This window comes from Apodemus sylvaticus, chromosome 2 (genome assembly GCF_947179515.1).
Source record: "Apodemus sylvaticus chromosome 2, mApoSyl1.1, whole genome shotgun sequence".
In the NCBI taxonomy this organism is placed as follows: domain Eukaryota; kingdom Metazoa; phylum Chordata; class Mammalia; order Rodentia; family Muridae; genus Apodemus; species Apodemus sylvaticus.
The window spans coordinates 155,069,302-155,092,966 of NC_067473.1; the positions used below are offsets into that span (position 1 = coordinate 155,069,302).

At 40.5% G+C, this 23,665-nt stretch overlaps 1 pseudogene; it reads left to right on the top strand.

Annotated features, from left to right (window-relative positions):
- The first annotated feature begins 2,269 nt into the window (after positions 1–2,269).
- Positions 2,270–23,665, top strand: part of LOC127677629 (vomeronasal type-2 receptor 26-like) — a 57,026-nt pseudogene continuing 35,630 nt past the window's right edge.

Here is a 23,665-nt window from a genome sequence, read left to right on the forward strand (position 1 = left end):
TATTCTATCTTTGAGTCCATTTAGCTGGCTTATTTCATTTTTTGATTTTTGTGTGTTGATTCATCCCTGCTTCAAGGCCAACTGAGTTATTATGAATGATATTTTTGCTATGATCTTAAATTTTTTGCAAATATTTAATGGACACAAGCAAATGGACACAAGAAGCAAGTTGGTGTAGCTATCCTAATATCTAACAAAATAGATTTTCAACTAAAATTAATCAAAAGAGATAGGAAACTATAATTACTATTTATCAAAGGAAAACTCTACCAAGATGACATTTAGTTTCTGAACATCTACGCCTTAAATGCAAGGACACCCACATTCATAAAAGAAACATTATTAAAGTTTAAACCACAACATCCACCCTCATACATTTCTATTAAGATACTTTAACACCCCAGTTTCATCAATGGAAAGGCTAAAGATACAGAAGCTAAAGAGAGAAATAATGGAGCTAACAGATGTTGACTCATATGGATCTCAGACATAGATACAGAACATTTTACTCAAGCACAAGGAATATACCTGTCTCTCAGTACACTCCAGAAACTTCTCCAAAACTGAGAAGTCACAAAACTAGTCTCAACAGATATAAGAGAAGTGAAATGTAATAGGTCTTCCTCAGGACCTAGATACACAATTCCTGTGCATAGAGTCAAAGGATCCTCTACCGTACTGTAAGGATACTTACTTCAACTATGTTCATAGCAGCTTTATTCATGATAGTAAAAAAATTAGAAACAACCTAAATGTCCCTCAGTTGAAGAATGGACAAAAATGTGGTACATTTATACAATGGAATATTATTCAGCTGCTAAAAACAATGCCATGAAATTTGCCAGCAAATGGATGGAACTAGAAAATATCATCATGCATGAGGCATTGAGTCCCAGAAAGATGAAGGTAGTATGTAATCACTTATATGTGGATATTAGCCTTAACGTAAAGAATAACCATGCTACAATCCACCGAGAAATAAGCTGAGAATAAGGTATAATTTTCCTCATAGGTGAGTAACAAAGTCTGTGTACACACTCTTATCTACAGGTTCTTACCCCTTTAAGGGCTATGATGAAGTATCTTTTCTATGTGAATGGATTTAATATGATTTGAAAAACAAATGACATTTCTCTTTATACATTTGAATTTATTATTACAAATGTGTATAATTTTTTCACACCAAAATATGGTAACAGCTAGGCTTGGTGATGCACACTTGTATCTGTGACTTATCAGAAGATTGAAACAGGAGGGTCACAATTGCCAGGACAATCTACGCAGCCTAGTACTTACTTTTAAAGATTTTAAAAGTGTAAGGATGTGACTTTATGGTAGAGTATTGCCTAGCATGCACCATGCTCTAGGTTCAGTCTCCTAGTTTGTAAGCACCAAAAAAAAAAAAAAAAAAAAAAAAAAAAAAAATTAATGATAGAGTAAAAGAAAGGAAAAAAAGAGAAAAGTTTGACAAATTGGATCTAATTCACAAGAGACATTTTAAAAAGCTCTTAGTATCCCACGGTTTGCTTTCTTTGAAGTAAGTCAATCTGAAATCATGCCAGTACTTGGAAAAAAGTGTGAATTAAATATTTATATTTAATTTTTACCATGTAATATATTTCTATTCATAAGCATATATAATGCAAGATACTAAAAAATGCACATTAATAATTTGCTCTATATAATAATCAGAAGTAATTTTTTCTAATGAAAGATTTTGTCTTGGTCATGAAGAAATATGTTAGAATTACATTTATGTTAACAGATTATGAGTCCAGCCCTGCTCCCCTACTGAACCCTTTGATGCCTCCTTCAGATGAGCCTTCCTGACCTAATTATGCTACCACTGGATAGTCTCTCTTTACCCTGGAACCTTGAGAGGTCACAGCTCAGTGAGTGTATACACCCCACAGGTGTTTTAGAGGACTTCACATTTGTTCTTAATTGTGTGTTTTCTTGTTGAGAAACAGGATTTCTAGGTGCCAAGTGAGAGGTTCCTGAGCCCTTGGGGACTCACAGTGACTCCGTGAAAGGTGACACAATCTAGGGCTAAGAAGGTTGCAAAGCAGATTATACTGTCAGGAACTGAGGGAGTGTTTGGATACTGGTGGGCATGTATCAGGACAAAACAATGCTTTATGACCTTGATCTACACTGTCCAGACAGACATATGTTTTATCAGTTTGTTGATGTGCTATTGGGGTTGATTAGTCCAAGATTCTCAACTGAACAGATTTCTGGGTTTTATCAATTATTTATCAACATAAATATGGGATTACTCAGTGCTTTTTCTTTCCAGATTTTTCTCATTGTGTTTCAGGAACAAATTTCTTGTTTCTCCTTACATATACCTGCTTCTCGTGGTTACTATCAAGATGGGGATTTTGTGATTGGAGGACTCTTCTCCCTTAGAGTGATAATTAGATACTTCATAAATAAATTTAGCTTTAGAAATTCATTCTATTTATCAGAATTTCTTCATGGGTGTTTGGTTTCTTTCATTAAAATATTGCTTGAGGATTTCATATATATACATATACATATATACATATGTACATATATACATATATACATATATATGTATTATGTTCATCAGACCTTCCTTTACTTCCTCCTCTCCAATGTCCACTGTCTCCTCTCTCTCAAGTTCATGCTCTCTCTATCTGTCTCTCTGTTTCTCTGTCTCTCTGTCTCTCTGTCTCTGTCTCTCTCTCTCTGTCTCTCTCTCAACTTGGATTCTGTCTCGCTCTTACTTTTTAATCTACTGAGTTTATTTAGGCATGCTAGTACTGCAGGAGTATAGGACATTATTTAGAGTCTAGGCAAGCTAAACTTTCTGGAAGGAAACTGACTCTCTGTTCCTCAGTAGCCACGAAATGCCAATGGCTAATCAGCCATGACTGTCTGGCTCTGTGTGTCACTCCCCTACTCATGCCGAATTCTCTTACATATGTAAGAAGGTGCTGAAAGCACTTTGCAGTCAAAAATGATTTTTCTTCATAGTTATTTAGTGTATTATACTGAGAACAATTACATTTCCTCTTTACATCTACTTGACATTATTTTTAAACTGCTATTGGTGATCAAGCACTGTGCATTTTCCTGAGGTTTATCCTACTTTCGAAGATCACAGTACTAAGTTTTAATGTTTGCTATTTCTAATATGCTTTACTCCTCCATTTTAATTTCTCAGAAACAGGTGGCGGTGGTGGCGGTGGTGGCAGTGCAGCAGTGGCTGGTCCAGCTGAAGGGCCATCAGCAGTGGAACCAAGGCGACACAGGGTCCAGTTAGGCCCTGCGCCCACGACCACTGACCTTCGCTGGCCAGCCGGGCTGCAAGCAGCTGCAGATTTATGGTGCCTTTCACCGCACAGAAGCCACTTCAGAACTCTGCCTCCTGCCAGTCAGGAGAGACTCACCTCCATCTTGGTTTCAGACTCCAGAGAGATCGGACAGACTGAGGTACACAAACATAACCCGAGGCCAACATCGCAGGGGTCTAAGCCCGACGGGCATTGGCCTGCACCCAGGCCCTGGGCTGTTCGGGGGGGGGGAAGGGAGGCCATCAGGGTGCCAACCCAGCCAGGAGGTTCCCCCCCCCCCTCCCCGCCGGCGTTCGCGCTGCCATTTTGCCTACATGACACCAGAGAGCTCTAGCAGGCAAAGCTGGCTAACAGGCATAGCCCGAGGCTAACAAAGCTGTGGTCTAGGCCCCAACAGGCCCTGGACTGACCCCAAGAACTGGGCGGCTTGGTGAGCGATCTCTGTGTCAACCCGCCCAGGAGGTTGTTAGCCCAGCAGACTCTCCCGGCACTTTCAGGGAGCGTGAGCGCACACGCCCGCCATCCTGGCCACCTGACTGACCCAATTAACAGTCATAGCCCGAGGGAAACTTTGCTTGGACCTTGGCCTCCCAGGCTTTTACCTGGACCTAGGGCCTGAGCAGCAGGATAGCCTTGTGTGCACCAACCCGTTTGGGAGATCGGCTGCCCAGCAGCGTGATCAGCACTTGGAAAAGTTCCTGGCATCATACACCATCAGCACTCCCTAAAGGTGCAAACGGGCTCCATCTGGTTCACAGACACAATCTGGGGCAAAGCATACTAGAGCTGCAAGGGCACCCAAGAGGAGGACAGCACATCAACAATCTGCTACAGGGGAAACCCAGCCATATAGTGTTGCAGTAATAGCCCCAGAGCCCCTCAGGAGGCCCAAACACCAGCCAGGGACAAGACCAACTAACTCCAGAGAACTAGATGACAAAGGGCAAACACAGGAACGCTACTAACAGAAATCTAGGCAATATGGCAGCATCTGAGCCAAACTCTCCAACATCAGCAAGTCCTGGTTATGCCAACACATCAGAGAAACAAGATTTGGATTTAAAATCACTAATCATGATGCTGCTAGAAGAACACAAAAAGGACATAAATGAATCTCTTAAAGAAATATAGGGGAACATGAATAAGCTAGAAACCCGTATAATGGAACCATAAAAATCACTTAAAGAAATGCAGGAGAATAAGGCTCAAGAGATAGAAGCCAATAAAGAAGAAACACAAAAAAAACTTAAAGAAATGCAGGAGAACTTGAGTCAAGAGGCAGAAGTCATGAAAGAGGAAACACAAAAATCTCTTAAAGAATTACAGGAAAACACAAACAAACAAATGATGGAACTGAGCAAAACCATCCTGGATCTAAAAACAGAAGTAGAAACAACTAAGAAATCACAAAGGGAGACAACTTTGGAGATAGAAAACCTTGACAAGAAATCAGGGATCATAGATGCAAATATAAACAACAGAATACAAGAGATGGAAGAAAGAATTTCAGATGCCGAAGATACCATTGAAACCATTGACTCAACAGTCAAAGAAAATGCAAAATGCAAAAAGCTTGTATCTCAGAGCATCCAGGAAATCCAGGATACAATGAGAAGACCAAACCTAAGGACTATAGGTATAGATGAGAGTGAAGATTTACAACTGAAAGGGCCAGCAAATATCTTTAACAAAATTATGGAAGAAAACTTTCCCAACTTGAAGAGAGAGATGCCTATGAATATACAAGAAGCCTACAGAACTCCAAACAGACTGGATCTGAGCAGAAATACCTCTCGCCACATAATAATTAAAACCCCAAATGCTCTAAACAAAGAAAGAATATTAAAGGCAGTAAGAGAAAAAGGCCAAGTAACCTATAAAGGAAGACCTATCAGAATCACACCAGACTTCTCACCAGAGAACATGAAAGGTAGAAGATCCTGGGCAGATCTCATGCAGACTCTAAGAGAACACAAATGTCAGCCAAGACTACTATACCCAGCAAAACTCTCAATCACAATAGATGGAGAAACCAAGACATTCCATGACAAAACCAAATTTACACAATATCTTTCCACAAACCCAGCTCTACAAAGAATAATAGGAGGAAAATCCAATACAAGGAGGGAAACTACACCCTGGAAAATGTAAGATAGTAACCTTCCTTTATCAAACCCAAAAGAAGATAATCACTCAAATATAAAAATAGCATCAAAAATGACAGGAAGTAATAATCTCTCTTCCTTAATATCTCTTAACATCAATGGACTCAATTCCCCAATAAAAAGACATAGACTAACAGACTGGATAAGGAAACAGGACCCTACATTTTGCTGCATACAGGAAACACACAAATGTCAAAGACAAAAACTACCTTAGAGTAAATGGCTGGAAGACAATTTTACAAGCCAATGGTCTCGGGAAACGAGCCGGAGTAGCCATCCTAATATCAGATAAAATTGACTTTCAACCTAAAGTCATCAAAAGAGACACTGAGGGACACTTCTTGCTGGTCAAAGGAAAAATCCACCAAGAAGAACTTTCAATTGTGAACATCTATGCTCCAAATGCAAGGGCACCCTCATTCGTAAAAAGAAACTTTACTAAAGCTCAAAGCACACATTGCATCTAACACAATAATTGTTGGGGACTTCAACACTCCACTCTCCTCAATGGACCGATCAGGAAAACAGAAACTAACAGGGACACAGTAAAACTAATTGAAGCTTTGGACCAATTGGATTTGACTGATATTTATAGAACATTTCACCCTAAATCAAAAGAATATACCTTTTTCTCAGCACCTCATATAATTGGTCACAAGACAGACCTCTGCTTCCTGATGCCACTCACACCCTGCCATTTTGCTGTTCTGCTCTCTCAATAAAACTCTTTCAGCTTTTAATTCAGTGTTTTATTACTGTCCCCTGCCTAGGATTTCTTTTACCATCCCAGTGGTTCACTTACTAGTTCTCTCTCTTTTTCTCTCTCCCCCTCCTCCTCCCCTTCCTCCCCTCTTTTTCTCCATGAATGTGTGTATGTATGTGTATGTGTGCATGTGTGCATCTGTGTGTGTGTGTGTGTGTGTGTGTGTGGTATATGGCATGTGTGGGTATAGTGTGTGTGTGTGTCCAGTGTACGTTACATGCAACCGTATACCAATACTGTGCAGGTAGGTATGTCAGGACGCCCACACATGGACACCAGAGAGTCTTCCTCCATCTTTATCTACACTGATGCCTTGAATCAGGGTCTTCTACTGAACCAGAAGCTTGAGATTCTGGGCTGATAGTCAGCAAGCTCTTAGGATTTACCTATCTCTACCCTGCTATGTTAGTAATCAAGCACATGCAGGCATCTCTTACTTGCTTTGGAGATGCTGATAATTCTAATACAGGGCCTTATGCTGCAGAGCAAGCATTTCCAACCCACAGTGACTCCTCCCCTACCTCACATAATTTTAAGTTAGTGTACAAAGTGGATTTATCATAGCATCTTTATACCATTATAGTTTACTCTTTGGTCCCCTCAGGCTTTGGCCTATCAGATTCCACAGTTAGAGTCTGATTCTGACGTCAGCTCCTAGTCAGCAAGATAGTGAACTAAATTCTCCCTCCATAAACTGTCTGAGCCAAGCCTCCTCCTACCTAACTCTTCAGTTTATTGCCATTTTGACCTTCCATTTCCACATCTGCAACCTGAGGCAGCCTCATTCAGGCCTGTTTAGATGCCTGCAGACTCTGTGAGGTTCTGTTACTCCCCATTGTCAGCCCCAATGTTAGGTCAGTGTTAGATTATCTGTTCTCTCCTGAGAGGGTAGCCTGCCACAGCCCTCTGAGTCATAGGGAGTGACAAAGTAAAGCTCTCATGTTTGGTCAGTCCATCTCCCTGGAGGAGCAGCTGTCTTCCTGAGAGCAACTCCTGGATTGGAGGCCAGAAAGAAGCCTGGGCTTGTCCTGTCAGCAGGACAACATGTCTTTCTACCACAGACTCTTGCCTTATCTTTTGGATGCAATTTGTCACATTTCAAAAACATAATTTTTAAATTTATGGTTTAACAGTAGTTCATTCAGATTTTGTAATATTTTAAGTAAACATAATTATAAACTAGTTCCATGTGCCTCATGAGCCCATTGTCAATGTTTAATATATAAATTGTATCATGTTCTATAATCTATTTAAATTGCTTAATCTGGGAATTTACTAAATATGCAATTTACTAAGTATTTATTTATGTTACTATTTCCTTACTCAATGTATTCATGTTTACTTCATTTTCTGATTTCTTCTTTTTTATTCCCCCTCCTTCTCCTTATCTATGCCCCTCTCCCAGTCAATTAACATGTATTGAGTGTTTGTATTCAATTATCATGATTTTGGAGGCAATAAGTGAAATGTTCACTGAACATCCAAATTCAGATGCCTGGAGAGAATTTAGTGAATAGAGTCAGGGAGTGAGCTATGGATTAGGTCCTGATCTACTGGGCATCTGATTTTAGGAGATTATTTAGGGAATTTGTGTGAAAAGGGTAATTGAGTCCCAATTTGAGCCATGGGGCACTGGGATATTTTGATACCACCAGTGTAGAGATAGATAGAAGATTCAATAAGTCAGACTAGTAGAGTTCTTTCCCACAACAAGAGGAAGCTCCACTCCCAAGTGCTCTAATATGCCCAGAATCATAGGATCTCAAGAGCTTGGTCACACCAGAATTTCAGAATCCCAGAGGCAGCTTAATTCCAAGAAGATTTGACACACCCAGGATCTCAGGATCACAGGATCCTAGAATCACAGGATAACATAGACAGCTAGATCCTGAGGAGTTCTGATACAACTGGGATCACAGACACCAAGTACAGGTAGCATGAGAAACAACCAGATGCTAGGAGGCAAGCACAAGAATAAAAGCAAGAGAAAACAAGGCTTCTTGACATCATAAGATCTCAGTTCTCCCACTACAGCAAGTCATGGACACCCCTATAACATCATAAAGGCAAGATTTGGATTTAAAATCATATCTTATGATGATGATAGTGGTCTTTAAGAAGGTCATAAATAACTCCATTAAAGAAATACAGGAGAAAAAAAAAAAGAAATACAGGAGAACACAGGTAAAAAGGTAGAAGGTCCTAAAGAGGAAACACAAAATCCCTTAAACAATTACAGGAAAACCCAATAAAACAGGCAGTGGAATTGAACAAAACCATTCAGTATCTAAAAATGGAAATGGATAAAGAAATCACAAAAGAAGACAACCCTGGAGATAGAAAACCTAGGAAAGAGATCAGGAGTCATAGATGCAAGCATCACCAACAAAATACAAGACAAAGCAGAGAGAATCTCAAGTACAGAAGATGCCATAAAAACATTGACACAACAGCAAAAGAAAATGCAAAATGCAAAAAGCTCCTAACCCAAAACATCCAGGAAATCAAGGACACAATGAGAAGACCAAATCTAAGGATAACAGGTATAGAAGAGAGTAAAGATTTCCAACATAAAGGGCCAGTAAATATCTTCAACAAAATTATAGAAGAAAACTTTAGAACTCCCAATAGATAGGACAAGAAAAGAAATTTTTCCTGTCACATAATAGTCAAAATACCAAATGCACAAAACAAAGAAAGAATATTAAAAGCAATAAGGAAAAAAAGATCAAGTAACATATAAAGATAGTCCTATCAGAATTGCATCAGAGTTCTCACCAGAGACTAGGAAATCTAGAAGATCCTGGGTAAATGTCATATAGAACCTAAGAAAACAATTATATTCAAAAAACAAAACCCTCTTAATTAACATATATGGAGAAACCAAGCTATTCCATAAAGAAACCAAATTTAGACATCTTTTGACAAATCCAGCCCTACAGAGGATAATACGTGGAAAACTCAAACAAAAGGTGAGAAAATACACCCTAGAAAAAGCAAGAAAGCAAGCTTCTTTAAACAACCCCCAAAAGAAGATTGCCACAAAAACATAATTCTACCTCTAACAGCAAAAATAACAGGAAGCAACAATCACTATTCCTTAATATCTCTTAATATCAATTCCCCAATAAAAAGACATAAACTAACAGTCTGGATATGTGATCAGGACCAGCAATTTGTTGCATACAGGAAATGTACCTCAATGTCAAAGACAGATACTACCTCAGAGAAGAAGTCTGGAAAAAAGTTTTCCAAGCAAATGGGCCCAAGAAACAAGCTGGAGTAGCCATTCTAATATTGAATAAAATCAACTTTCAGAAAAATTATCAAAAAACTATAAGGAAGGATACTTCATATTCCTCTAAGGAAAAATCTACCAAGATGAACTCTCAATTCTGAACATCTATGCTCCAAATGCAAGGACACCCACATTCATAAACTTTACTAAAGCTCAAAGCACACATTGCATCTCACACAATAATAGTGGGAGACTTCACTACCCTACTCTCAACAATGGCCAGATCATGGAAATAGAAACTAAACAGAGATACAGTGAAATTAACAGAAGTTATGAACCAAATGGATTTGACAAATATCTATAGAACATTTCATCCTAAAATAAAGAATATTCCTTCTTCTCAGCACCTTGTGGTACCTTCTTAAAAAGTGACCACATAATTAGTCATAAAACAGGCCTCAACAAGAAAACTGAAATAAACCCATGCATCTTATCAGATCACCATGGATTGTGGCTGGTCTTCAACAACAACAACAACAACAACAATAACTACAACAACAACCAGAAATCCCACATACACATCGAAGCTGAACAATGTTCTACTCAAGGATAACTTGGTCAAGGAAGAAATAAAGAAAGAAATGAAAGACATTTAGATTTTAATAAAAAAATTTAATATATATTTTTATTTTCTATATTCTTTGTTTACAATCCAAAAGCTTTCCCCTTTCCCAGTTCCCTCCTCCCCATATGTCCCATAAGTCCTCTTCTTTCCATCCATTCTCCTATCTTTCCCCTTCCCTTTTCTCTGTCCTGGTACTCCCCTGGAAAATAACATCCTAAGCTAGGTAACACAATCACAAAAGAATACACATGGAATGCAATCATTGATTTTAATGAAAATTAAGGCAGAACATACCCACACAGATGGGACACAATGATGGCAGTGCTAAAAGGAAAACTCATAGCTCTGAGTGCCTCCAAAAGAAACTATAAAGACCACACACTAGCAGCTTGACAGCTCATATGAAAGCTCTAGAACAAAAAGAAGCAAAGACATCCAAGAGGAGTAACAGGAGGAAATAATCAAACTCAGGACTGAAATCAACTAAGTAGAAACAAAAAGAACTATACAAAGAATAAACAAAGCCATCAGCTGGTTCCTTGAGAAAATCAACAAGATAGATAAACCACCACCCAGACTAACGAGAGGGCACAGAGACAGTATCCAAATTAAGAAATGAAAAGTGAGACATAACAATAGAAACCGAGGAAATTAAAAAAAAAATCATCATATCCTACTACCAAACCTATACTCAAAAAGCTGGAAAATCTGGATGAAATGGACAATGTTGTAAACAGATACCTGGTGCCAAAGTTAAATCAGGATCTGGTAAACCATCTAATAGCAGCAGCCATTAAAAGTTTCCCGACCAAGAAAAGCCCTGGAGTAGATGGCTTTAGTGCAGAATTCTATCAGTCCTTTAAAGACCTAATACCAATAGCTTCAAACTGTTTCCCAAAATAGAAACAGAAGGAACACTATCCAATTTGTTCTATGAAGCCACAATTACTTTCATACTTAAATCACAAAAAGACTCATCAAAGAAATAGAACTACAGACCAATTTCTCAGGAATATTGATTCAAAGATCTCAATAAAATGCTTGAAAACTGAATCCAAGAACACATCAAAACCATCATCCATCATGTTTAAGTAGGCTTCATCCTAGGGATGTAGGGATGGTCCAATATATAGAAATTCATTGATTCAATCCACTATATAAGCAAACTCAAAGAAAATAAAACACATGATCATCTCATTAGAATCTAAAAAAGCATTTGACAAAATTCACTACCCCTTCATGTTAAAATTCTTGGAAAGATAAGGAATTCAAGGCCCATACCTAAATACAGCAAAAGCAATATACAACAAACCAGTAGCCAACATCAAACTAAAGGGAGAGAAACTTAAAGTAATCCTACTTAAATCAAGGTTGCCCACTCTCTCCCTATGTACTCAGTATAGTACCCAAGCCCTACCCAGAGCAATTACACAACAAAAGGTTGTCAAAGGGATGCAAATTGGAAAGAAAGAACTCAAAATATCACTAATTTGCATATGATAATTTGCATATCATCAATAATTTGCATATGATATGATAGTATACTTAAGTGACATCAAAGATTCCACCAGAAAACACCTCAACCTGATAAACAACTTTAGCAAAATGGCTGCTATATAATTAACTCAAACAAATCAGTCTTCCTATGCTCTAAGGATAAACAGGGTGAGAAATAAATTAGGGAAATGACATACTTCACAATAGTCACAAATAATATAAAATACCTTGTGTGACTCTAACCATGCAAGTGAGAAATCTGTATGACAAGAACTTCAAGTCTTTGAAGAAAGAAATTGAAGAAGATCTCAGAAGTTGGAAAGATCTTCTATGCTGGTGAACTGGCAGGATTACCAGCAAAAATTGCCATCTTGCTCAGATATATCTACAAATTCAATGCAATCCCCATCAAAATTCCAACTCAATTCTTCATAGAGAATTTTCCAAATTTATCTGGAATAACAAAAAACCCAGGATAATGAAAACTATTCTCAACAATAAAAGAACTTCTGGGGTAATCGGTATCCCAGACCTCAAGCAGTACTACAGAGCAAGAGTGTTAAAAAACTGTGTGGTATTTGCACAGAGACATCCAGGAAGATCAATGGAATAGAACTGATGATCCATAAATGAACCCACATACATGTGGTCACTTGATCTTTAATAATGGAACTAAAACCATCCTCTGGAAAAAAGCATTTTCAACAAATGGTGCTGCTTCAACTGGCAGTCAACATGTAGTAGAATACAAATAGATCCATTCTTCTTGTACAAAGCTGGAGTCCAAGTGGATCGAGTACCTCCACAAAAAACAATGTACTCAGAAAGTAATAGAGGAGAAAGTGGGGAAGAGCCTTGAATACATGGGCATAGGGGGAAATTTCCTGAACAGAGCACCAATGGCTTAGACTCTAAGATCTACAATAGACAAATGGGACCTTATAAAACTGCATGTTTTCTGTAAGGCAAAGGAAACTGTCCATAGGCCAAATGGCAATCAACAGATTGGGAAAAGATCTTTACCAATCCTACATTCAATAGAGGGCTAATATCCAAATATATACAAAGAACTCAAGAAGTTAGACTCCAGAGAATCAAATAACTCTACTAAAAATGGGGTAGAGAGCTAAACAAAGAATTCTCAATTGAGGAGAATCGAATGGCCAAGAAGCAGCTAAACAAATGTTCAACATCCTTAGTTATCAAGGAAATGCAAATCAGAACAACAATGAGTTTCTACCTCATACTAGTCAGAATGGCTAAGGTCAAAAACTCAGTTGACAGCAGATGCTGGCGAGGATGTAGAGAAAGAGGGACACTCCTTCATTACTGGTGCAATTGCAAGCTAGTACAACTACAGTGGAAATCAGTCTTGTGCTTCCTAAGAAAACTGGGCATAGTGCATCCTGAGGACACCACTATACTACTCCTGGGCTTATGCCCAGAAGATGCTCCAACATATAACAAGGGCACATGCTCCACTATGTTCATAACAACCTTATTTATAATAACCAGAAGCTCAAAAGAACCCAGATGTCCTTCACCAGAGGAATGGATGCAGAAAATGTGGTACATTTACACAGTAGAGTACTACTCAGCTATTAAAAACAATGAATTCACGAAATTCTTAGGCAAATGGATGGAACTAGAAAATATCATCCTGAGTGAGGTAACCCAATCACAAAATACACCCACCAATAAGTGGATATTAGCCCCAAATCTCCAAATGCCCAAGATAAAATTCAGACCACATGAAGCTCAAGAAGAAGGATAAATGCTTTGGTCCTTCTTATAAGAGAGAACAATATCCTCATGGGTATAAATATGGAGCAAAGTGTGGATCAGAGTCTGAAGATAAGGCTATTCTGAGACTCTCCCACCTGTCGGTCCATCCCATATAGTCACCAAGTGCAGACCCTGTTGTGGATGCCAAGAAATGCATGCTGACAGGAGTCTGATATGGCTGTTTCCTGACAGGCTCTATCAGACCCTGACAAATACAGAGGTGGATGCTTGCAGCCAACCATTGGACTGAGCTTAGGGTCCCCAATGGAGGACTTAGAGAAAGTACTGAATGAAGGGGTTTTCAACCCCATAGGAAGAATAACAATATCGAACAACCAGACACTCCAGAGCTCCCAGTGACTAAATCATCAATTGAAGAGTACACTGGAGGGACCCATGGCTCCAGGTATATATGTAGCAGAGGATGGCCTTGTCAGGCATCAATGGGAGAAGAGGCCCTTGGTCCAGAGGTGAAGGTTGGATACTCCAGGGTAGGGGAATGTGTGGATAAGGAGGCAGTAGTGGGTGAATGGGTGGGAGAACACCCTCAGAAGCAGGTAGAGGGGAGGATGTGATGGGGGTTTCTGGGAGTTGGAACTGAGAAAGGGAATAACATTTGAAATGTAAATGAAGAAAATATCTAATAAAAAAGAGTATCATCTGTATTTTGTTGTTTAAAAAGACAGCCCAACAATACTGAATGTTTACCATCTAATGGCAAAGCTTTGAAATGTAAAGGTAAAAGTGATACCTATGGGGAAAAATGCTTCTTAGATTCTTTATTAGTTAATTAGCTATGTATTTGTGACTTTGAGTAAAAGGCCTTTAGTGTTAATGTTTCTCCACTTCCATATCTGGAGGGGGAAAGTTTTGATATGGGAAGTGACAGATTTGCAAATGCTCTTGTTTGACTGATATTGCCTGAACTGAGAGAAGGAGATAGACACTCTGTGGCCCTGTTTGATATATATAAAAAGTAACTGATGGGTCATAGGTAATAAATTGGTATTCCTTAGCAAAGTTATTTAAGTGTTTAATTTGCCCTAGAGTACATTAAGAGAAGACATAAACTAAATCATTTGAGAATATACATAATTGTCTTGACTTAAGTAGAAACATTCTTTCTGTTTAGATCAGCTATGCTCCTTTTGACCCAAGTCTCGGGACCAGAGTCCAGCTCCAGTCTCCTTACCAGTTTCCTGTGCCCACTGCAGTTCTGTACCAGGGAATTATTCAACTGCTGCTCTACTTCACTTGGGTCTGGGTTGGCCTAGTCATCCCAGATGATAGGAGGGGAGAACTGTTCATTAGGGACATCACAGAGGAGATGAAGAACCATGGACTTTGTGTTGCATTTGCAGAGATGGTTGCAGAAATTTCTGCTGAGAACCAAATAAACCAGAAGATTTCTATGGAAAAATTCACATTGACATGTGTTATCATCACATTTGGTGACACATATTCTCTTCTGAGGTTTGTCAGTAATATCATTTTCTATATTCCTTTTGATAATGTCTGGATCACAACTTCTGATTGGGACTTCACCATGTATCCTTTTTATCCACGTACAACTTATATTTACTTTGGTGGAGGATTATCATTTTCTGTTCACATGGATGAAATTCTGGGATTCAAGGATTTTCTCAGAATTGTTCAACCTAGAAAATACCCTAATGATGTCTTTATCCATCATGTGTGGCCAATCATATTTAAATGTCCACGCTTATATCAGCATGGAGCCTGGAAACTAAGTCAATGTGAGCAAAATGGTGGCAACCTGAGCACACGACCATGCATGTTTGGGATATGAATACCTCACCCTTGAGCTACAAAGTCCATGCAGCTGTGTATGACATTGCCCAGGCACTTCATGAGGAGCTGTCACTCAGAGTGGAAGGAGCCTCACTGCATAAAAGTGTACTCCAGGCTCCTCTCCCATGGAAGGTAACAATAGCTGGTCCTGTCTTTTCCTAGGCTGTTGGGCTTTGTCTTGTAAGTTCTGCATTTAGTTTCATGAACTTTCATAGTTACTCTCAAATTAGAGATATTATTAAAGAAAAGCACATAGTGGTGTGTAAAGTTGAACTCACATTTCTGTTTGAAGACAATACAAGCATTGTCCCTTCCCCCACAGCATTGAGCTGGACTTTTCAGCCCATCCCATCAGCTGCAACATTCTTGGCTGCCAGCCCCCAGCCTTCCGCTTGTGTTATCTCTGGCTTTTGTTCCTCTGAGAACAATACAGCTGTTTTCACCTTGGCAGCCAAGGCTGCCTCAGGGCAATCTCACCTGGAGACAAGCAGAGACCTGTGAGACATGAAGTCCTTTAATCCCAGCAGGCGACCCGCTGAGAAGAGGAACCAACAGGTTCTCTCGGCCATCTCCTTGACGTTGGGGAGGGGGGTGCTTTTCTTTAAAGGCTATATATTGACTAAATATTAGTAAAAATCAGTCTTGATCGGCAAATGTCGTCCTGACTCATTTCTCTTTCGTCGCCTCCCCATTTATCCCCAGAATTCTCTTCCAGGTCTCCAGTTCACATGTGGCCACAAAGCATGATGCTAAAAAAATTGGTTTTCCTAATTGAAGCCCATTCAAGCAATAATATTAAGGGCCTTTCATTGTCACGATTCTTATTATTGCTTTTATTGTTTTGTGAAGAAACTACAGAATACAGCTCAAAAGTCTTGGGCAAGTATAAATAAGGCATATTTATTTTAAGGTATTTTAGGCACATATGATGCCAATAGCTTGTTTTATTTTTGATAAACAGATCCTAGAAAGAACACATAGTTCTATAAGGCTAGACATTGTCATCCATGACTATTCTCCAGCATGTGTGACTTCATGAGTTTGAAGCCAGGTTGGATTGTACAGACAGAACTCTACTTTAAAATCAGATTCCAACCCCAACTGAAACAAAAACAGTTTCTCTAATACGAGTATGGATTGAATGGGGTGGTACTAATCATCACATTTACTTTCCACATGTTTGCCCCTCTGTACCTGCTTACCTTTTCAAACCTATAGAGTTTCTAACAGTGTACCAGAGTTCCTTCCTCTACATCATTATCAACACTTATTTTTTGAGATTGTTTAAATTTGCTCATTGTTACATACTTTCAAACACTTAAATAATGAATGGTATGCATTTTCTATGCCTGACCCCATTACATTCCCTGCTCCTCCCTCCCCTGTTGGAGCCTTTCTCCCAAGCAGTGTCCTGACCGGCAGGACTTAGTAATTCGGGGTGTTGAGGAGAAGCCAAGCCTGAAAGAGAAAACGGGCAGGAAAGAAGAGGGAGGCCAAGCAATTGGGGTGTCTTTGTCAAGGCCTCTTTAATGAACTGCAAAACACCTGGTTATGAACCCTCAGTAAGGAGGAAGTAGGGAGGGCCTGAGGGGGATACTAGAAGCACAGAAGGAGGAAAGGTCATCGGGGTGGAAGTTGACTCCGGCTAGAGGCATCTGCAGCTTTCCTGGAATGCTGGTTCCGCTCAGACCATCCCAGGTGTTCGGCCAGGTAAAGAGCAGGTTGATCAGCCTTGTGTGAAGAAGGGGGAGGGGGTTGCTGTAAACCGCAAGGTTGGTGAACTTTCAAGATGAGGGCTGTTGAAACTCTGGTTTTCTAGGGTTTGGTCTCCGACAAAGCAGCCCTCTCTCACTCTCATGACCTCTTTTTGTATGTGGGATCCTCTGAATTTAATTAGAGATTTCTAACCTAAGAGTGGGAGATTATTTCTGGACTAAGGGCTAATTATCCCTTTAGATCACATAAATCTTTTGTTTTTAATTTTGACATCAGGCATCCTAACACACTGAAAGTGGTATAGCTCATGGTGAGCTGCATTCACCTTTCTCTCAGATTGGGGATGTTATATGTCTTTCCACATACTTTATAACCACATGTATCCCTTTCTTGAAATAATAATCTATCAGACATTTTTTCTTCTTTTAACTTTTTGGCTAAATAATTTCATTAATTACCTATAACTTGGAATAATAACCCTTTATTAGGTGTCTTGCTTGCAAATAACTTCTTTCATTTCATGAATTGTCCTCTTACAATGTTGTTTGTTTTCTTTGCTGTGTAGAATCTGTCTTGATAGGACAATCTATCTTAACTTACATTGTCAGCTTTTGCCATTGTATTTGAAATTATCATCATCTAGACCAATGATATCGAAGGACTTCCCTCTATGTTTTTCCCTAGAAGTTTTTTATTCTGAGGTTCTGATCTGTTTTTACTTTATTTGCTGTATGAAATAGACAAAAATCCAACTGCAGTTTATCACCCTGTTTTAACAACAGTTTTTGTTGAAGAGATTAAATTTCACCCTTTGGATGTTCTTGGTGTCTCGTGTGTTTAGTTGGTTTCTAGGTTTCTGTTCAGCTCCTCTGTTAAGTGTGCATGTTATAGGCCATACTCATACTGCTGTAATTTTATAAAACTGTTTGGATTGAGAAATGCAAAGCTTTAATTTTGTTCTTCTTGATCAAGATTGCAAAAATCATGTGACTTCTTTGTGGATCGTTTCTCTTGTGGGGATTTTAGGCCTTGTTAATGTCTGAGAAAAAATTTAAATTTTCATAGATATTATCCTACTCTGTGAAACCATTTTCATAATAAACTATATTAAACAGTATTAACTCTTCTAGTCCTTGATGCTGTTTCATTTCTATGGCTTTTCAATCTCTTTCATCAGCATTTTACAGGTTTTACCATAGGGATATTTTGCTTACTTGGTTAAATATTTTCCTAATTAGCAAAATAATTAGGAATATTGTTTTATTGGCATATATTTGGTATACATGGTATTGGGTTTCATAAGAATAATTACAGTCAAGTGTATACAATACTCATTTGAATATGTTTCCCCTCAATTTCTTCACTTCACTTTTACTCTTTACAGAGATGAGGTGATTTGCATGAGAAATGTCCCCCATAGGCTCAGAATTTGAACAATAGGTTCTCCAGGCATTTGTCTAGAGAAATTTTGATGATGACGTTTTCTTGGAGTAAATGCATCAATGCAAAAAGGTTTGCCATTTCTTTATCTTCATCTTACTTCAGGGCCATCTTCTCATCTTGCAGGTGAGGATGGGAATGTTCAGCTTCCTGTGCCATCACATGTGCTTACTGCCATGCTCCTCACCATGATAAACTCTGGTCCACCTACAACCATAGGCCCAAATAAACTCTTCCTTCTGTCTATTGCTTAGGTCATAGTGCTTTATTACAGCAACAGAGTGGTAACTAATACTTGTGTTAGTCACATTTGGTCCTCTACACAGTTCTGCCTTTATTCCCAAGTCTTCCATTTTTTATGTACGTGTATATGTGCACTTTTGCATGTGTCTCTGTGTGTGCAAGTGTGTGTACAGTTTTGTGCAAGTATGTGTGTGTGTATGTGTGTGTGTGTATGCCTGAGTACATGCATGTGCACATGCAGGTATTTATTATTGTCTCTATGTGTGTCTGTTTGGGTGATAAACTAAACTCTACAAATGATAGAAAAACTGCTGTATGTGATTTTATGAGTCTCATTTTCCTTAATATGATAATTTTCTCATACCAATTTTCTCATAAATGGCATGACATCATTAGTCCTTACATGTACAGAGCCATATTGGGGCAGTCTTGCACTTGGTCAGAGTTTGACTTTGGTCAAGGTTAGCTTCTCCCAGATAGCCAGGATCCTGCTCCACCTAGGGTGGAGTGCTCCAAGTAAAGGTTAAGTTCATTGTTCCTCCAGGTCTAGGAATTCCTGAATTAAACAGGTGACCCACCCAGCTGCCGGAGCAGTCAAGACGAGGACCTCCAAGAGAAGCTAGACAACTTCCACCGGAACTCAGCCTGGAGTCTGGGGGGAAGGGTTTGCCCAAACTGTTAAAAGGTCTGGCACCATTAAAGTTTCTGGCTTTGATCAGTGAATATTGTCTTAGCCGTACTTCTTTTCGCCCCTCTTCCCTATTTATTCCTCAGCTTCTGTTCCAGAAACCCACTTCGTAATAGCTGCAGGCAGCTATGGAACCCTACACTTACAGATGGATATAATTCCAATATGAGTATTGCAAATTTTCTTAAGAATTCATTAATTGACAGACACTATATTAATTACTTTCCTGTTTCTGTGACCAAACTCCACTGTCAAGTACACTAATAGGAGAAAGGGTCCTAGGGGTAAACGTATTCATCATGGCAATGAGGCATGGCAGGAAGCATCAGTTAAGGTGACAGAGGCGGGAGATCATATTTCATCCACCCGAAGCAAAGAGAAACAACTGAAAATTCTCTATTCTATCAAATAGATACAAGGCTACACCTCTGAAACCTCCTAAAATACTGCAAACCAACTAGATGCCAACTGTTCAATACCTAAATCTATAGGGGCCAGTTATATTCAAACTACCACACACTCCTAAACTGAGTCATGAGCTCAATATTGTTGCAGTAAGCCCTAATGTCAAGTACTTTTGATACACTGACTTAAAAGTCCTTCAAGTAAACACTACGAAGTGATGGAGCCGTACCATTGTAGCCCGACTTCTTTCTTTGTTTCTTATTTATTTATTTATTTATTTATTTATTTATTTCACTCCATATTTTATTCCTCCCCAATCCCCCATCCACCCTCTGACTGTTCCACATCCTGTACCTCCTCCCTACCACTGCCTCCACTTGGATGTCCCCACCCCCTACCACACCTGACCTCTAGACTCCCTGGGGCCTCCAGTCTCTTGAGGGTTGGATACATCACCTCTGAATGAACACAGACCCAGCAGTCCTCTACTGTATGTGTGTTGAGGGACTCATATTTGCTAGTATATGCTGCCTGATTGGTGGTCCAGGGATCCCGATTAAATGAGACTTCAGGTCCTCCTACAGGATTGCCCTTCTCAGCTTCTTTCAGCCTTCCCTAATTCAACACTAGGGGTCAGCTGCTAGGAGTCCATTAGTTGGGTGCAAATATCTGCATCTGACTCTTTCAGCTGCTTGTTGGGTCTTCTAGAGAGCAGTCATGCTTGGTCCCTTTTTGTGAGTTCTCCATATCTTTAGTTATTATAGCAGCCTGGGACAATGAGGAAGTGAGTTCACAGGTAAGCTGGGGCTAAAATAGAACAGGCAGGCAAGAGAAATAAGGAGTCAAGGCAAAGTTTTTATGATCAAGGCTAGATGTTTAATGGATAGCTTCAAATTTAAAGGTGGGGGGAAAAACGTTCCCCCAAAAGGCTGGGAACTTGTCTGCAAAACTGGTTTGGCTGCTCAGCAGGTAGCTGGCTCCTCTTGGGAAACTGCAGATTCTTGAAGAACAATAGACATGATCTAGGTCTGAAAGCTTCACCCTAGGCAGGCAACTGTGGCAAAACACTGAGGTCTGAACTTCCCAATCAAGGGCTGGGTGGAGAGCACAATTCCTCCCTTTTTATTTATTAAAAATTAACTGGACTGGGGCATAAGATTTACTTGTGCTCCCTTGTCCTGTCTGGGTATTATGGTGGCTGGCGACACATCTGGCTTAGGTCTGATTCTAGACTCATTCTCTTACCTGTCTTGGCAAAGCATGTGCAGCTTGTTTGTGTTTGTTTACACAAACACTGCCTTTAGTGTTTATTATGAACAAACTGGGCCTGTAGGCAAATTTTCCTATTTTAGGTTGATGAAAGGTCATAGAATATCAGTTGCCCGTTTCTGACTGCTGGCCCTCATAGTACACCTTTTTTTCCCATTTAGACCAAAGCCACAAGGACCTACAAAGATGCACTCCATGAATTTCTTCATAGCAATGAATAACTGTCATGGTGAGTCACTGAGCCTTGCCGAGCTTTCTAGTGTGGAGGCAACCAGTCTGCTTAAAATACAAAGTAAAAAGTTAAGAGCAAAACAGGATTAACTTGTTTGTGGATGTCCTGAAATATCCAATTCAATTGCGAATTAGCAATGATCAGACCAGACCCAAAGCCTGGCTCCCAGTGGGGGGGAAGTGGCTTTAAAAATCAACAGAGAGACATCAGAACTCTGCCTCCCACCAGTCAGTTACGAGGGCTCCATATTGGTTCTCGGTCACCAGAGAAATCAGACTGAGGTACGCAAATATAACCCGAGACCAACATCACGGGGGTCTAAGCCCGACGGGCGTTGGCCTGCACCCAGGCCCTGGGCTGATCGGGGGTCCACCGGGGTGCAAACCCGGCCAGGAGGTTTTTTTCCTCCAGGGCCGGCACGCGCACCACCACCATTTTGCCTAAGGGAAGCCAGGGAGACCTAGCAGGCAAAACCAAACCGGCTAACAGGCATAGCCCGAGGCGGACATAGCAGGGGTCTCAGACGGTCAGGCCCTGGACTGCCCCCAGGTCCTGGGCTGCTCGGTGGGCCATCTGTGTGCTGACCCAGCCAGGAGCTTGTTTGCCTACGGGAAGCCAGAGAGACCTAGCAGGCAAAACCAAACCAGCTAACAGGCATAGCCCAAGGCGGACAAAGCAGGGGTCTCAGACGGTCAGGCCCTGGACTGCCCCCAGGCCCTGGGCTGCTCGGTGGGCCATCTGTGTGCCGACCCGGCCAGGAGGTGGTTTATCCAGGCCAGTTTGCGCACCACCGCCATTTTGCCTACAGGAAGCCAGAGAGACCTAGCAGGCAAAACCAAACCAGCTAACAGGCATAGCCCGAGGCGGACATAGCAGGGGTCTCAGACGGTCAGGCCCTGGACTGCCCCCAGGCCCTGGGCTGCTCGTTGGGCCATCTGTGTGCTGACCCAGCCAGGAGGTTGTTAGTCCAGCAGACTCTCCCAGCACTCTCAGGGAACTCGCGCACGCCACCATCCTAGCCACCTGACACACCCAATTAACACCCACAGCTGAGGGGATCTTTGCACCGACATTGGCCTGCCAGGCTTTTGCCTAGACTCAGGGCCTGAGCAGCTAGGCTAGCCTTGTGTGCACCAACCCGGTTGGGAGTTCTGCTGCCCAGATCAGCCTGGGCGGCAGCACCACATCTCCAAGTCCTGCAAGTGGCTAGCTGGGTTTCCGGGCGGTCAGCTGGGAGAAGTCAGTGTGCTCCAGTGAATCCAGCGGGCCCCAGCGGGAGCCTTCGGGTGCCTGCTTTGGGATCTGAACAGCCTGGGCAGCAGCACCCTGTCTACAAGCAGTGCAGGAGGTAAGCTGTGCAGCAGAGGCCAACTGGGAAGGGGCAGCTTGCACTGGTGAGTCCAGGACTGACAACACAAACTAACACCAGTGAGAACTAGATGGCAAAAGGCAAACACAGGAACGTCACTAACAGAAATCAAGGCAATATGGCAACATCTGAACCCAATTCTCCTCTACCAACATGTCCTGGATACCCCATCACACCAGTAAAACAAGATTTGGATTTAAAATCACTGGTCATGATGCTGGTACAGGAACACATGAAGGACATACTTAAAGAAATTCAGGAGAAAATGGATCAAAAGTTAGAAGCCCTTGCAAGGGAAACACAAAAATCATTGAAAGAAATCCAGGAGAATACAAAAGCCAACAAGGAGGAAATGCAAAAAACACTTAAAGAAATACAGGAGAACTTTGGTCAACAGGCTGAGGTCATGAAAGACGAAACACAAAAATCTCTTAAAGAAATACAGGAGAACTTTGGTCAACAGGCTGAGCTCATGAAAGAGGAAACACAAAAATCTCTTAAAGAATTACAGGAAAACACAAACAAGCAAGTGAAGGAGCTAAGCAAAACCATCCAGGATCTAAAATCAGAAGTAGAAACAACTAAGAAAACTCAAAGGGAGACAACTTTGGAGATAGAAAGCCTTGGGAAGAAATCGGGGGACAGAGACGCAAATATCAACAACAGAATACAAGAGATAGAAGAAAGAATCTCAGATGCTGAAGATTCAATAGAAACCATGGACTCAACAGTTAAAGAAAATGCAAAATGCAAAAAGCTTGTAACCCAAAATATCCAGGAAATCCAGGACACAATGAGAAGACCAAACCTAAGGATTATAGGCATAGATGAGAGTGAAGATTTACAACTTAAAGGGCCAGCAAATATCTTCAATAAAATTATGGAAGAAAACTTCCCTAACCTAAAGAGAGAGATGCCCATGTATATACAAGAAGCCTACAGAACTCCAAACAGACTGGACCAGAACAGAAACACTTCCCGTCACATAATAATCAAAACACCAAATGTTCTAAACAAAGAAAGAATACTAAAGGCAGTAAGAGAAAAAGGCCAAGTAACATATAAAGGAAGACCTATCAGAATCACAGCAGACTT